This window comes from Marmota monax, unplaced genomic scaffold, assembly GCF_021218885.2.
Source record: "Marmota monax isolate L192 unplaced genomic scaffold, Marmota_monax_Labrador192_F-V1.1 WCK01_AAM20220418_F8-fsc00100, whole genome shotgun sequence".
NCBI classification, from domain to species: Eukaryota; Metazoa; Chordata; class Mammalia; order Rodentia; family Sciuridae; genus Marmota; species Marmota monax.
Window position 1 is genome coordinate 926,123 of NW_026693872.1, and position 17,467 is coordinate 943,589.

General features: G+C 36.0%; 1 protein-coding gene across 6 annotated transcripts in view; it reads right to left on the reverse strand.

Moving 5' to 3' along the window:
- Window positions 1–17,467, reverse strand: part of Tp63 (tumor protein p63) — a 218,491-nt gene that overhangs the window by 31,785 nt on the left and 169,239 nt on the right. The window lies entirely within an intron of this gene.

Consider the following 17,467-nt stretch of genomic DNA (forward strand, 5'->3'; position numbering starts at 1 on the left):
CGTGTAACACAGCTGATCACAGCAATGAAAGGAGCCAGATGTAGCTCTTTTGCCTCACAGTGACTGAAGTTTCCTCCCCACTCTTCCTTCTTCAAGGAAAGGAAGTTCAGTGGAGGTTAGTTAGTTGGAAAACTGAAAAAAACAAACAAAAAAAAAGAGTGAAGAAAGCATGAGACCTAGAACAAGGACAGCATGAGTCCCATCCTGCGTCCTGCATTGCTACCCTTTCTCCTCTCTGAGCCAGAACAGAAAGCCTTCATGCTAATCTTTCACTGTACTAAACCTTGCTCTCTGGGTCTTCATTCTGACTCACTCAGATGCTGGGATGAAACCACCCAGGCACTGGAAATCCTGGCCAAAAGTGGGGCACCTAGTAACATGTAACCAAACAAAGGGTAAACACACTTACAAGCTGCTGTCATCAGTCGGCAGCAACATCCTTCCAGGGGAGGGACACAGGGGAGCAGCAGCCAGAGTGGCAAAAAGATTCGTTATTGATAGTCTCACCCCAACTCACCCTAACTCAACCTATAGGCAAACAGCCTAGCAAAGAGCACATTTTAAATGATCAATTTATCTCTTCCTTTTGAAATATAATGTTTATTTAAACAATATTTCTTTTTCTCTCAACCATTTCAGACATATTGATTTTTCAGTTAAAGACTTCCTAGTGCTAGAAGAGTATTGTGAAATCAGTCCCCCATGCCCACAGGCTAAGGATTAAATGCAGCAAAAGGGTTTTACATAGCTGGGAGATACAGGAAACATTCCAAAAAAAAAAATCAACCACAGAAATAAAATTCTACTTGGGAAACACTGAATAAAATGTAGATATATGTGTTTTGCCCTTGTGTTTTCAAATCATTACAAAGGCATTGTTTTCAGACATATTAAGAGTTCACTTTTATGGAGAAGTCTAAGGCAGTAAGTTTCAGACATATTAAGAGTTCACTTTTATGGAGAATTCTAAGGCAGTAAGTACATCCATCAGCATTTCAGTTAGGAGATAAAGGATACATAATTCTAACTATGAGTTTTTATCAAATGAACCTAACAAAAAATGACTGAAAAATCAGTCTGACAGCTATCACCTGAAGGCAAATAAGGCATTCTTTCAAGTATGTAAAGATTGCAAAAAAAGAGTAATGTTCAGAGTAGGACAGTTTCTTAGGAGAAACATTCCATAGCAATAATTAATATACTATAAATCAAATTTGACAGTCTAAAGTACAGAAGTACCAAGAATAAGGTTAGGCATCATCAAAAACAAATCCTTGCTCATTCTCAGGGTAATGGTAACCTAAGTTAGGTAATCTAAGTTATAAGTTAACTACCAATAATAGATTCACTAATTATTGAGTTCTGTTATTAGAAATTCAATCCTCACAACTGCACTACGAGGAACATATTACAGGTATACAATGACTTAGCTGAAACCCTTGGGGCCAGAAGTTTCAGAATTCAGAATTGCTTAGCAGTTGGAAGGGGAGTAAAGTTCATATATCAAATATGATAAATACCTCCATCAGCAATTAAAGCAGTACTTCATCATACCCAACATTAACATTTCTGTAGGATTCATAAATATTCACTTGGAGAGGGAAACCATGATAAAGACTCACAGTTCAGGCTAGATTTCACTACCAAATCACAATGCCACAAAGTCAGAAAATTAAAACAAAACAATTTTGAGTTTTCAAAGCTCTTTGAATTTCAGAATTGCAGATAACAGATAATGAACCTGTATTATTATCTCCATTCTATAGATAAGAAAATCAAGGCATAGAGAAGACATGCCTGAGGTCACAAAGAAGATCTACTCTGTCCTTGTCATGTAACAACAGTAGGTTACCTCTCTATTCTTTCAGCTCAGCAGTGCAAATTTTTGTACTTGTACATTTTTTCTAATTTACAATATTGTGGCTCTTCGAAAACTGAACTTCAAACATATACGATCTTCTCTAATGTTAAAATGGAGCTTAAAAGTATTCCACTGAACATCAATAATTTTGCTCTCTTTATCAGTAAAATGTTTGCTTGTTTAATTTCAGGAAGAGGAAGCAAGTAACACAATTGAAAAAAACCTGGGCTGGGTGGAAGTCTACCTGGGCTCTAGTGACTTCTAGTATGACTCTGGGGAATTTGAGAGTAAGAGCCTCCTTTTAGCAAGGTTTAGTAAGAACTTTATAAGGTATCCCCATCCCTTCAAACCCCTTCTCCTCTACTTTCCATCGCTTGTACTACCTCTACAAATTTTTATCACAAGCTTTTTAAACATGTCATACGTTTGCCACCCACAATTCAAGTGTGCCACCCTGTAGAATATTCCTGTTTTCCCTCGGTTCTCTATCCATGTCAGGGCAATGTACATATTAAACCCAGTGAGGAATGCATCTCATGCTGCAGGCCGTATTTTCCAATGTTAGTGATGAGGGTTTCATATTTGAAAAAATCAAAATACCTGACCAGGGCCAAGATGCCTTAAGTGTGCTGCTATTTATTAAACTAGAGGGAGTGAAGTGATCTGCCAGGATCTGTTCTTTGCAAAATCGAGTCTCTGCCCCACAATTTGCTTTTTGTGGCAAGGTGGTTTTGTGATGACATTTTACATTTTTTCCAGTATGAAATTCAGTCTCCTTGACCTATGCTATATTAATAACTCCTTAGACTTGGGTCATATCATTTATTCCTTAACAAAAGCCCTTTATATATTTTCTAATTTTCTAGGCTTCCTTGAGATTACAAAAACTGGAAATTGATTTACATCAAAATTTTTAAATGCTTTGTTGATTCAAGTTGACAAAAAACTGTGAATTGGAACACCTATGAATTCTTGTAATATCTGTCTTTCTCTCTGGGATTTCCAAACTCATCTCAAAATTGCTTCCTAAGATTGACCTAAGATCCTTTATTTCTAAAGCCTCATTTGCTTTCTTGCATGGGGATTTTGTTTTAATCAACTTTACTGATGTATAAATTTCCTGTAAAAACACCAATTTTTAACTATATAAGTTGATGACTTTGGACAAAAGTGCACAATTGTAGAATAACCACCACAATCAAGATACACAATGCTTCCACTCCCTCTCAAATTATCCTTTCCTCTTTGCTGGTAATCCTTCTTCAACCCCTGTGCCTGCTTTCTCAAACCATACTTTTACTTTTTCTAAAATATTCTATAATTGGAATAATACAGTATATAATCTTATGTGATGATACTTTTGAGATTTGTCCATGGTTTTGTATCATCATTCTATTTTATCTGAGCAGAAAGCTGTTAGTTAGCAATTTACAAATTATTTTTAGTTTTCTCTATTATGAATAAAACTATTATGAACAGGCATGCACAAATCTTTATAAAGACATGTATTTTCATTTTTCTTGAATAAGTACCTAGATGTATGATTTTTGGGTAAGTGTATACTTAACTTTATGAGAAATTTCTGAAATGTTTTAATGTTTGACAAAGAGGCTATGCCATTCTACATTGCTGGGTTTCAAAGTCTTGCCAACATATGGTTGTGTGTGTGTGTGTGTGTGTGTGTTTTAATTCAAACCATTTTAATATGTATATAGCAGATTTCATTTTGGCTTAAATTAACATTTCCATGATGATTATTATGTTGAGCATCTCTTCATGTACTTATTTCATTTATAATTACATAAAATAAAAATACATTTATATTCATTTTATGTAAGTTTAGATATTCATTTTATATTAAATATTTCATACGTTTTAGTTCTTTTTTTTTTTTTGAGGGCAGGGAGGGTGGAGGTACCAGGGATTGAACTCAAGGGCACTCCACCACTCAGCCACATCCCCAGCCCTATTTTGTATTTTATTTAGAGACAGGTTTCACTGAGTTGCTTAGTGTCTCACTTTTGCTGAGGCTGGTTTTCAATTTGTGATCCTCCTGCCTCAGCCTCCTGAGTTGCTGGGATTACAGGCATGTGCCATTGTACCCAGCTTAAAAATAGAACTCTTTTTAAATTGAATTTCTAGTTGTTCATTTCTAGTATATAGAAGCATGTCTGCTTTTTATATATGTAGCATGTATTCTGTTACTTTGACAAGTGTATTTATTTGTTCTAGTGGCTTCATGTAGATAGATGCCTTATGATTTTCTATACATCAACTGCAAATAGAGTTTTACTTCTTTCAAATCTATGTGCCTTTTAATTTTAATTCTTACCTCACTGCAAGAATTGATCAAGGGTTCAATCTGCTATAGTTTCTTTTTTCAAATTAGAATCTTAGATCATTGATTTCAGCTGGTCTTGTTTTTTTAATATAAACATTTGATTCTACAAAGTTCCTTCTAAGCACACTTTAGCTATATCCATAAAATTTTGATAGATCTAAATTTAAATAATGAGGAGCATATGAATCATTCCTTTTGGGTATTCTTTTAGTTCCCTCTCATATCCAATATAATAAGTGACAATATTTAACATTTTTGGAGAAAAATAATTCTCTACATCTCATGCTTGTACCATAGGTCCATTTCTAACATATTTATTTCACCCTTTGATTTTCTTTTACCATTTAATACAGATTTTTTTCATTGCTATCCCTAGGGTTCTTATATCTCTAGGTAGGTTTCTACTGCACACAAGCATTAAGTAAAGTATTCAGTTAATTTTATAACTGAAAAATTTATATAATTTTTATATAAATTCAGTTAATTTATATATAATTTTATACAAAGACGGAATATTTTAAAGCTAAGAACTTCTTTGTTTTCACAAGTCCATTATATTGAATTTCCAATAGCTCTTTGGATGGATATTAAACACTTCAAAACCTTATATTTGAAGGCTAGAAGTATCTCACCCCATAACGTTTTCACTATGAGAAAAGTTATGAAGGATTAAAGACTTTTATTAACCTCTTTCCAACTTCTATTTCTATATATTATGTGCTTTTTTTTTTTTTGAAAAGTATAATAATGTGCACATAGAAGCTCTGGCAAAAAAATTATATTCATTAACCTATAGCTATATAACATTATCATTTTGAACTTTTCTCTGTCTACTCAAACATACATACACACAACACCCTTATGTAAACTGAGGGCATAAGATAAAAAATTGAGTATTCTTTATTTAACATAAGGTGACTATTTTATAGTTTAAAAATACAGTATTAAGGGGTTGCTATTAAAGTATTTAATCATATAATTCTTACAGAATAAACCAGTTTAAAAATAATACCAGTCAGGACATTTTAATACATAAATCTTTGGTACATAAATAAGTTTTAGTTAGATCTCTTGAAACGGTAATTGACAAAAAACAAAACAAAACAAAAAACAGTGTTGCAGAAAAGTCCAATCTGAATTTTTTTCCATAAAATTGCTTGTTCTGCTGTCATGTGTATCTAATTAGAACAAATAAAAAAGACACATAAAAAGAAGAAGACTTATGAAGCAAAGATGGACATGGACGTAGGAAAGTTCCTATCAAATAATCCAAGCAAAAGATGAAAGACTGCTGGTGGAGAGGAGGTGGTGAGAAGTATCTGTTTTCTAGGTATATTTTCACCAGATTTGCCAGTGGATAGGTTGGGATGGGAAAGAAAGGGAAGACAATGTATTCAACTAAAGCAGGGAAGAAAAATGTCATAGTAGCAGTGATATTTAAACTAGGCTTTACAACTCAAGTTATCATTCATCACTGGATTATGTACCCCAAGAAGGGGAGGTTGGAAGAACCAAGAGGCAGGCAGCAGGCTTTCTATGAGGAAAGCACATCGTGAGTGAAAGCAAAGGGATATTTACTGTGGGAAGTATCAGTGGGCTGGGGAAGGAGACCGAGAAGCAAAGCAGACAGCAATGAGATTAAGGAAGGAGAGCAGGACCAGATTCTAAGGAGCCATGGATATCTTGAGAAACTATCAAAGAAGAATCAGTGAACACTGTAAGGTAGGAGAACGAATGACTCATAATATTATTAAGAAATACAAAGCTGAAGCAAAGAAGAAGCAGGGAGACCCAACATGAATTAGTCAAGCAAGAAATTGACCTAGACTGTTGAAAAAGAATGAAAACGTAGAGAAATGAGAGTAAACTTTCTACCCCAAATTCAGTGTTCTTGTTATCATAAAAGATGTGCATGCATGCACCAAAACACACCAAGAAACATTGTTATTTAAAGCAAAATTTGCTTACAAAAACAATGCCAGTTATTTGCTTAACTCTTCTCTGAAATCAAAGTGGAATGAGTGAGTTATTTTTAACATAGGGCTCCTACTATTCAACAGTCAGCTAAGACCTGGCTTAGTCAATGGACTCACTAACAAATAGAGAAGAGAGTTTTAATTCTGGACAAATAAAATAACATAAGGTAATCCTGTAATTAATAGATTAGTTTCCTTGTGAAGGAGGAAAGGGCTCAGTTCTCAAAGCCAGGAAAGCGACTGTTACCATAGTCTATAACTGGGGGCAACACTTACTAGATTAGGAGTCAAAAGACCAGATATAAATCTGCCTCTTCTACTTATTCCCTGTGTCTTTATGCTGTCACTTTGCTTTTGACAGATAGGAAAAATGTATGATATGTATCTCTTAAAGTGGAAGAAAAAAGTAATGGATATGAAAATCCTTAGTCAACTGAGAAGACCAACACAAGTCATGTATTTTTATTATCATAGAAGCCTCATCCTTTATAAGATCCTCCATACAGAATGTTTAATGTAGCTTAAGTAATTTTGAGACTATTATGCAAACTTCATTTCCACTTAAAGAGAATGTGGTTGTTACCAAATAACAAAAGTCTGCTGAGGTCTGAATATTAACCATTAATGATTAATCATGACTGCATTTATCTATATATCTGCTAGCAGTCATCAAATTCTGAATCATGTTAAAGAATGAGATTCATTTTTTTGAAAAATGAATTAATTTGGTTTACCCACTTCTATACTTTTTAATACACATCCATATATCTATAAGCATACATAATATAATTTTGTGCCTTTAAAATGTACCTAAATTACATTTTTCTATATTTATCCTTAGCAATCTATTTTTGCTTCTCATGTTTTCAAGATTTATCCATTTCATACACACAGATACTTTACATTCATACTAATAGCTGGAAGGAGGGAGGCAAATGAGATAAGATGGCAAGGAACATTTTTCTTCACCTATACTTTATTTAATAAAAAGAGTTGAACCAAAACTACTAACAGTTTAGTATGCTCAACTGTTAATACTAACAGCTGCTACTCAGGTAACTACTAAAGGATACTCAGTTAAACAGTTGATACTAACAGATACTACTTAGGTGTCTTCATTTACATGCATTTATTGTGTATGTTTTAAATATTTCCTAATTTAAATTTTTAATGAATAAATTCAGCATGAGCAGCACCAACCTTTAAAACTGTTACAGACCTATGATTTCAGAACACACAGAAGATGTTAGAATCCAGAAGGAACACGGCATAATATCTTGCCAAGTCTTACTCTCCCTCCAATTTTCAGATATACAGCTAAGACTCACAGAGGGGAAATGTGTTCATTAATTCAACAAATATTTATTGAGCTCATGCTTCACGCCAGGCTTTGTCATGGGTCCTAGGAAACCCTAGTGCTCCTTTTCCTAGAGAACATGGTCTAAAGGAACACTGATATTCAATCGATCACATCTAAAACTGTGATACAAGTTCTGTAGAAAAGGCAGAGATAGAAAAGGTGACAAAGGTCTACTTAATATAAGGGTCAAGAAGTCATCCATGAAAAAAAATGTTTTTTAAAACCTGCACCACTAAATCCAGGCAATGCAGGGATGGACTGAGACTTTCTTACTTCTGTAAAGGTAATGCTTCTGTACTCTATCATACTCTAATTACAGAGTTTCCACAGAAAACCAACCTGCATTTTAAACCAAGGCCTTGATTCTATGTTTCCATTATTGAGTCATCCTAATTCAAGGCTTTTTTAGTTGAAGATAACTTTGTTAAAATTTTCTTAAAAAGTGAAATCAGGAGAATTTGAGCTTCCGGATCATTTGGTTTAGGTACTTCATTTACAAAAGCTAAGCTCCAGAGAAGAGGTGAGATATGCTTAAAAACACTCATCAGCCAGGACCAGTGTTCTTCCTTATGTACAACGTGGTCTTAACGTTCATAACACTGGGCTATGGTGGGCCTGGTATATTTGGTACCAGTGAATTTACACAAATACACAACTGGAAAAACACACGAAGAGACAAAAAGTGTCAATTTCAGAGTTCATCTTTAAAAAAAATGTGATTACCAACTTCCTAAAGGATTATAAGGGTACTGCTTTTTGCCTCAGGGTCACATCCATTTTAGTTTAATAAATAAGTTTGTTTAGGAATTGAGATTTTCTTCCTAAATGGTAACCTTATTCTCTGAATGGGAGCGCAAAAGTAAATAAAACATAAAATGTCCAATAATTGTTTTAAGAACTAGCTCTGCTCCATCAGACCTTGGGCTAGATAAGTCTGCAACGGGTTCTACTAATCTATTTTTTTTTAAAGAGAGAGAGAGAGAGAGAGAGAGAGAGAGAGAGAGAGAGAGAATTTTAATATTTATTTTTAGTTTTCAGTGGACACAACATCTTTATTTGTATGTGGTGCTGAGGATCGAACCCAGGCCATACGCGTGCCAGGCGAGCGCGCTATTGCTTGAGCCACATCCCCAGCCCCAGGTTCCACTAATCTTTTTTACATACTTAGTTAAGACACCAGGTGCAGCTGTGGCTCTTTAAACCATGCACATCCTAATGTGAAATTAGAAATAAAATATTTTGATAAAGAAAAAAAAATAAAGAAAGCACATTTGAATGAATTTGCTTCCAAGGATGAGAGTGACTGACCTCTCCAAAGTAGTCCTGAACATCTGACAGCCACAGAGGCATTTCGGTCAACTCCCACAACCCCCCTGAATCTTGAGCTAATTACTCATTGGTGCAAAAATTAGAAAGTTATAGTGTTTTAGTTTGAATAGTTCACAGTTTGGTGCAAACCATTTGAAGAACCCTGTTTCCAAGTTCACAACGCCCAAGTGAGTCTTTAAAAAGAATGTAGAAATGGAAAAGACAGTAGAATAAATCTAACATAATTTTCCTATGAACATATATAAAAATACCTTAGTGAACCCCATCACAGTGACCACCCACAAGAATGGGGTGCTAATTAGAATAAGATATATCCTATGCTTGTATAACTTTATCAAAAGGGATCCTACTCTTATGTATAACTAAGAAGAACTAATAATTTTTTTTTAAATGAGGGGAAAAAAGAATGTGCAAAACAAAGTTGTGACCATCTTTCTGAAATCTGATCAGACATAAATAAAAAGAATAGGAATCAATATATTTTCACATGTACATGTTTGCAAATTCAATATGTTGTTCATTCCAAGGAAGTGCTAACCCATGATAAGACTGAAGAACCTAATTATTTGTTGCACTCAACCAAATTTCCTCATCGAAGACATGACAGTTTTGAACATCAGTATGAACAAAATATTTCTTTAATGCCATGGAAGAGAAGTGCCTGAAAACTAACAAATGAACTCAACTCTTTCTTGTTATCCAATATCCCTGACAAAATGGAAAAGCAATCTCCGCCTACATTTTGTTTTGTTTTGCAAAGGAGGGGAGGAGGTTTGGCATACTAAGGGGTGAGCTGCTTAAAGCCAAATATCATGTTCAAATAAAAATAATTCCAGGGGATTTTGGAAAACAAGAGCAAATTCTGCTCCTTTACTAATAATATGTTGCAAAGAGAAGGAAGGGGGGGAAAGCATTCCTGTGATTAGGACACCACCATCACCACCTGCCTCAGTGACATACTATATTACATACTCCCGGCTGCCAGACTAGTAATTCAGTACAACAATTCATAGAGATGCCAGCTGATATCAGCACACACCTGCATAATTTTTGAACAGCTCCCTTTCCTGAAGGTACAAGCAAGACCCTCCCTCTCCACTACATTAAACCACAGATACACACACACACACAACTTTACTTCTCTAAACTTATTCCAGAAAAAGTGCCAATATTGTATGTAAATTTCAGACTAAATATGGATAAAATGAACTCCCAGGGAATGAATAAATCAATAATTATATAAATCATCTTGTTACTCAACACTTTTTTATGGGAAGCAGTTATATAGGCCAGTGCCAAAGCCTGATACTACAATTCCAGATTGATCCGCATATGACATTCTATTATACTAAAAGGAAAAGTTTAAATAAAATGTACATTATGTCTATTGAGTGAACCCACTAAAAAAATTAGAGTTAGCTTATAAAACCAAATGCAGTTGTGACCCATTAACACTTAGGGAAAATTACCTATCCAGAGAGAATGGCTGGTCTGAAAAAAAAAGAAAAATCTAGATGTGCTTAAATACATCAATAAACATATTAGTCTCATTTTCTTTCTGGCTTTCTGAATGAATCTGAGTTCATTTAAAATAGAAAATAAGGGCTGGGGTTGTGGCTCAGCGGTAGAGTGCTTACCCAGCACGAGTGGGGCCCTGGGTTTGATCCTCAGCACCACATAAAAAAATAAATGAATGAAATAAAGGTATTGTGTCCAAATACAACTAAAAAACAAATATTTTTAAAAAATAGGAGAGAAAAAATTAACAAGATTTGCCAATAATCTTAAAGATAACTACCATTCACTAACAGAAAATGCTAGATGTACTTCTAATTTATGGTTCCTATTTTAAGACAGTTCAAAAGAATGCAAGAAGTAAAATGTGGTCTGTGATACTTTAAATAATCTAAAGTACATGGGAAAAATGTCAAGCCCAAAAGTTGTCATGACATTTCCATGAATCTCAGTTTAGCAATTATCAAGTACAAAGCCTGTCCTAATGGATGTTAGTGTTATACTAAAACATTCACAGATTTTTTTTTTTTTTTGCCTTTTCTAAACTGTTTTCCCGGGAATTGCCAAATTAAAATTTCCCTTTCAAAAGGTATGAGGATAGTAAAGTCAATAATTGTAATTGGTAGAGGAGGCCTTGGAAAACTAGACCCAAACATCTAATTCATTAAAATACAGAAAGAGTCCTATTCAGAAAGAGGTAGACACAGCTGCTATTTGGTCTGCTTCTAACATATTAAATAACCATCCCATTGAATTGTATTGGGATAATTATATACCAAACTCTGGATTTGTTCTCTACAAATAAACGTACTTGAGAAACACTACAAATTTTGCATATAGAAAAATATATTTTTTAAATTTTAATGATTAAAAATTGCTCACTTCAAAGTTTAAGTATATCTATTCTAAACAAACTTCAGTTAAATGCTCTGTAATGGACAGTATACCTAAATATCAGAAACTGAAAAGGGGGGAGTGAAGGGGTATATGCAGTTTGGGAATGGGGCAAGACTTTCTTTTAACAAGCCAGACTTAAGGGGTTGGGTTAAAAAGCAAAATATCATTTAAGAGGCAACTGATTTTCCTTCCTGTGACTAGGAACATGGTTTTATCATCCTATTTCTTTTTTTTTAAAATTTGTTTTAATTAGTTACACATAACAGTACAATGATCTTGACATATTATACATTTGAATCAGATGGGATATAATTTCTCATTTTTCTGAGTGTACAGGTTGCAGAATCACATTGGTCACGCAGTCACGTATATACCCACAGCAATAATACCCTATCTCTAAACTGCATGTAGTTAACTGGGCAGTAATAGCTTGGTGAATTAGGAACAGGAAGACAAGGAGACAGGATTCTAGTCTTCAAACTGTCCATGAATTGCTGCATCTTCATGGGCAAACTATGTCCCCTCTTGAGTCCCAGCTCCCTGATTCATATACCAGGCATTCCACCTCAAGACTCTATGTCAAATGAACTTGCAAACAGGTCCTAGGCCACCATATCCTTTTGGATCTACAGTAAGAATCAGGCAGAAGCAGATCCCAAAACTGGCCCCAGAGTCATCTGGCAAGGTATTCTCCTCCCCACCTCCCTTCCTGCCACAGCCGTCTAGCTGCCAGACATGTACGAATTGTGCTCTTCATAGTTTAAAAAAAATCCTTCCTCCAAGCACTTTTCCTGACAGCCCCAGCCAAAGGGCCGCCTGTTGCCACCTGTCAGTTGTGGGGATTAATTACCTGAGCTGAGGCTGGGAGCGGCACATTCTTCCTGAGGCCTCACCCACAGATGTTGACATCAAGCAGGTGGGCTGTCTGCTACTCGCTCACCATGAAGACCAGCGGATGGGGCCTGGCAGGTGGGGGTTCCAAGGGACACTTTCATTGTACCATAAAGCAGCACACCTCTGTGGTTGAGGAATGTGCACTGGGGCCTCTCCAGGAGACCACAGCCAGTTCTGTGGCTGGCCCTGGGCATCAGCTGAGGAGGCAGCTTGGGCCTCCCTGTGGGAGGACAGCATGCTGGCACCAACCTTGGGAAGGGGTGGGGGTGGAGTCTGTTAGCCTCATTCTGGTTGCCTGAGGTTATGAATTTGGTAAGCCAGTTTAAAAAAAAAAATGTGACAGACTTGATTGGTAATTTTGCAACTTTATCTCCCCAGGAGAGTAAAAGGACCTTTCATGTAAAGTCTCCTGCCACTGCCACCCCTGTTAACCCTGCCTGACCAGTAATACCATTCAGTTACCTCCACAAAGTAGATCCTGGAAGGCATTTTTCAGAGGAACTGGTATACAGACGGTGCTCAGAAAATGTTAGCTTACCTTCACATGTCTCCTACAGTCATATCAATATGAGCCTAAGGTCAGAGTGAGATGACTGCTGTTTTGTACATGTAAAACAGAAAGAGTGTGAAGCAACACTCCAATAAATGGTACAGTGAATTGAACTAGAGGTAGTTGTCTTCTCAGTGCTGATCAAACACCTTCACAACACTTTCCTTACTACCTGACACACATGGGCTCCCTGTCCCTATGTAAACAAACTTGGGAAGACACAAATATCTGTTGAATAAAAACTCTTTTAGCAGGAGTCCTGGTAGAATAAAGGACTTTTACTCCTCACCTTCATAGTACATATTTATTTTTATTAAATAAGACCCAAGGAAAAGATTCCACCAGGAGTTAGTAGGAAGATACAACTGTGACTTCTAATTTCTAATCCTGCCATCATTTCACTGTAAATGTATCTGGACTTCTGCTCTTCAAAGAGATGCTATCTGGGGGACATGGTTGATAGGCAGATAAGAGAGTTTTTTTGGATAGATGTGTGTGCTTCTCTCTTTCTCATAGCAGCAGACAGTATATGCCAACCCTCCAGCTACCCTTCCACTGTGGAAGCAGTAGTCCAACTAGGGGAACTGCTATGCATTTTAGTAATCATTTGCCCTTAAGGTAGAGAAACTGTCATCTCTCCCCCTCAGGGTGACTCACTGTTCCCAAGAGTCTACAAAAATCATAGGCTACTACAACTACTGTTTCTGTTCCTTCGGGGCCCAAACTTGTAGCTCCTGTTCCTTCCTCAGCCTCACCTTGGCATACCAAGAAGACAGCCTTTGGTTACAAAGGCAAGAACTCTGCTCAGAGTTCAGGCCACTAACTGCCCACAGGGATATGTCTTATCCTCTGGTTTAAGATGAAGCCTTGCACTCAAATTAGTTGGAGTCCCTGTGCCGTCATTTCCCCTATAGCCATACTTCTTCAACCTCCAGATGCTAGAGATGAAGGTTACTGTCTATACTTCCACACACTCTTTCACTCTCTTATAAAATGACTCATGGTAAATAACTCTTCAATCTCTAGTCCCTAAAGAGGGCCACACGATTCCTGATAGAAACATTCAGAAATCATTCATTGCTGAAGGCATTTACAGCCTTATTCCTATGTCATGGCCCATACATCCTTGGCAAGATAACACAAAACACACATGCTTTTTTCTTGTAGATCTGTCACAAAGTTTTTTTGTATGTTCATTCTCAAAGTGAGCCCTCAGCTCAAATAATGTAATTTATTTTGTATCTGCAAGGCACTTTTTATGGGAAGGCTAGGTAGGCCTAAAGAAGAAATGGAACAGTGTATATTGACAGTGTTGAAGATAACAGCATCTATTGATTTCCATAAATTACACTATAACTCACCAATATGTAGCACCCTTAATAATTATAGAGCATTTTCATATATCCCATTCATTTAATTCTCAGCTACTCTGAGAAAATCATCTTCTCTTTTTTGTCAACAAAGAATCAAAATCAAAGGCTTAAGTAGGTATATTAGTTTGCTGACAATAACACAATGGTAGAAGACCAGTTTAAACCTCCAATCTAGGTTTTAAATTCAAATCCAGGCCCTTAATTGTACATATTTCCATACCATACATGCACATTATATGATGTTTTCCTGTGGGTGATGGAGTCCCTGCTGTGTTCGAGTTATTGTACTACATGTAAAGATGGCAAGAGGTGGGACCAAGTCTCTACCCTCCATTTGGAAAAGACCAACATACATATTTATTTTTAGAATATAAAATATAAATATAGAATTATGACACAGACAAATCAGAGTTTGCATTTCAAAGTGCTTTGTAGATTTAAAACCCAAGATCATTGAGAAGACTTGAAAAACGTTTAACATTGCTCCTAGATGCTGGGCTTGCAAACACTGCAATGAACATCTTCCAAGCCTTTACTGCATGTGTTCACCCTCCCCCATCTCTTCATCTCTGTCTCTTTCTTTCCTCATCCTTCCAACAAGTGTTCACAGGTAAGCTCTTTTTAAAACAACAATTGTTTAACAAAATTAGTCTGAATTTGGAGAAGAAAAAACAAGCAATTAATTCCTTAACTGTTTAGCTTACTAATTCAGGTTTTAATTTATAAACTGAATTATGGATAGACATCTCATTTTTTAAGATTTTAATATGATAATAAAAACATTAATATCTGCACCCTTTCACAAGTCTCAGCATCTCCCACCCCTAGGTGTATCCTCAAGTATTCTGTTTATAAGGAAAGATACAGAAAATAGGGATCATGTTTTGATATATGAAATATAAAAAGCTAACCCCTATTGAATATGATGTACAGTATCCACACTTTGATAAGTTCTTTTATGTCTTATGTGATCTTCATAGTTACCTGTGAGGTAGATGCATCAACTCTCATTTGCCAATTTTTTAAACTGAGAGGTCAATGGGTTAAAGAAGTTTTCCGAACTTTCATAGCTACTGTGTGCCAGGGCAAGGCTCAAATCCAGTCTCTGGTTCACAATGCCCTTGTTCCTCACCTGTATAGGCAACAGCGGAGGGTACTGGGGAAGAAAATCCTCCTGCTGGCCTCAAGCCCCTATGTGGATTTAGCCAAGTGATGCGACTACTGAGCCTGAGTCTTAATCTTTAAGATGAAGATGCTAGTATTAGCCACTACAAGCTTGTTGTGTCAGATGAGAGAAGTTCATGCCATCCTGATCTTACCTTGCTTAGTGTCAACGCCTGATGAATGGAGCTATCATTTTTGCATCACGTTGTTTAGTCTCAGTAATTATTCTCACTATGCATTTTTATTACCAGATCAGTAACCAGCTATTATTTTCAAAACAAACTTCTAGGTATCCTTCTTTACCTCGGCACTAGCTAATATTATTGTATGGGAAGATATGTTTCTTTGATAATTTAGAAAACTAAGAAAAGAAAATAGGGACAATGAAAAAAATTAGAAGATTAGTTCCAGCACTACAGATGAAATCAGTTAACTGGACTCTCCATTCCATTTCTGCAGTTCCCATAATGCACCATGTTTCATTTTTTTTCCCCAGGGTGGGTAGAAATAGAGATTCCACTTTCTGCTTCTACTTATAATATATCAACTCTAATCCTAATGCAATGTCCTTCTGACAGGAACTAAGACAGGCAAAGAGTTTTAAATCTCTCCATGAAAGAGTTCCAACAATAATTGTTGAGAATCACTATTACTCTGATATTTTATATCCTTTATTCTTTTTACTTCAGAGAAATGGCTGCCCATGTGTAAATATAATAGGATTTAAAAATGAGGGAAATGAGTAGCAAATGGATTTCAAAACACAAACAGAGGCGATGCTTGTTGATCTCCATTAACTTAACTGTATTTCTTTTCAAACTTAATGATACTGGGTGCTTTTTTGTGTTCTGTGAAAGTGAACTTACAAATGCTAAGAAAAGTCTAAGGGACTTTAAGGTCCCTTCAACTACAGCTGTCCCCACGTTTCCATGTGAACAATGCTGAGGTAGATTTCTTTGAAGGCTATACCATCTTGCAGGCAGGTTGCTGAGTTTCTTTATTTCAGATAAGTACAGGAAGCTAACATGCTGAAATGCCTAGATCCGAGGGGTTATTGTTAAGATATTGCCAAAAAGGAAAGGTGTAACTTAATAAATTAGATCAGATTTGCTCTTTAATGCCTTCAAGCCAACTCTTAAACTTTTGCTCTCCTCTCTCTTTTTAAATAAATCCTTAAGAACTAAAATGATTTTGTGATGTCTATTTCCATGGTTGTTAATTAGGCACTATGTAGGCCACTATTATGTAAGTGTTTGTGTGAGCTGCATGTGGGGGCTGGGGTGGTGGAGCAGTGATTTAAACAAACCCTTTCCTCTGCTTGCAACACCTCTTAAAAGCTTATCATAATGTTACTTCCTACTTCTTTATAGTTCACTTGTTTAAGATGGAAACATGCTTCATCTTGCTTGCTATTTCTTTATTCTCTATAAACTTAATATTCTAATTGGCCCCAACAGGGAACAGAAAGCAACATACTCATGTTGGTCATGTTATGCAGTTAGAGTATATTTATTGCAACTTTTTAGTAGTAACAAGAAAATTAATAAAGCAAACCCTTAAGGATTGGTTGCCTATACCAACAATTTTGAAACACTGAGCCAGGCACAGCTGTGCACTCCTATATACAGTTCTAGCTATTTGGGAGGCAGAGGAAGGAGGATCACTTAAGCCTAGGAGTTCAAGATCAGCGTGGACAATATACTGAGACTAACTCCAAAAACAAGTCAAAACAAAATAACAGAAGGAAACATTACAAGGAAGGATAAGAGAGGAAGGAAACAGAATAAGACGGTTGCAATGAAAAATGGAAGCAAGGAGAGAGGGAGATGGGAGACGCATGAGGCTATGGAAAATGAGATAGCTTAGTTTGTACCAAACTTAAAACTCATGTGCTACCTTTGATAGCTCGCTAATGCTGAACCCAGGATGATGAGAGAGATAAAATATTCCCTTATCCTTCGAGAACTGTTTTTTGAAATGGGTATGGGGATGCCAGATAATATCTAACACACACAGTTATAGTTCCATTTTTTTTTATGGTGCCGGGGATTGAACCCAGAGCCTTGTGCATGTGAGGCAAATACTCTACCAACTAAGCTATATCCCCAGCCTACAGTTCCATTTAAAAAAAAAATAAAAATGGATCTGATTTTACCCTAAGTATCAAATACTGCATGAATTATACTTATGCTAAATATTTCTCTCAT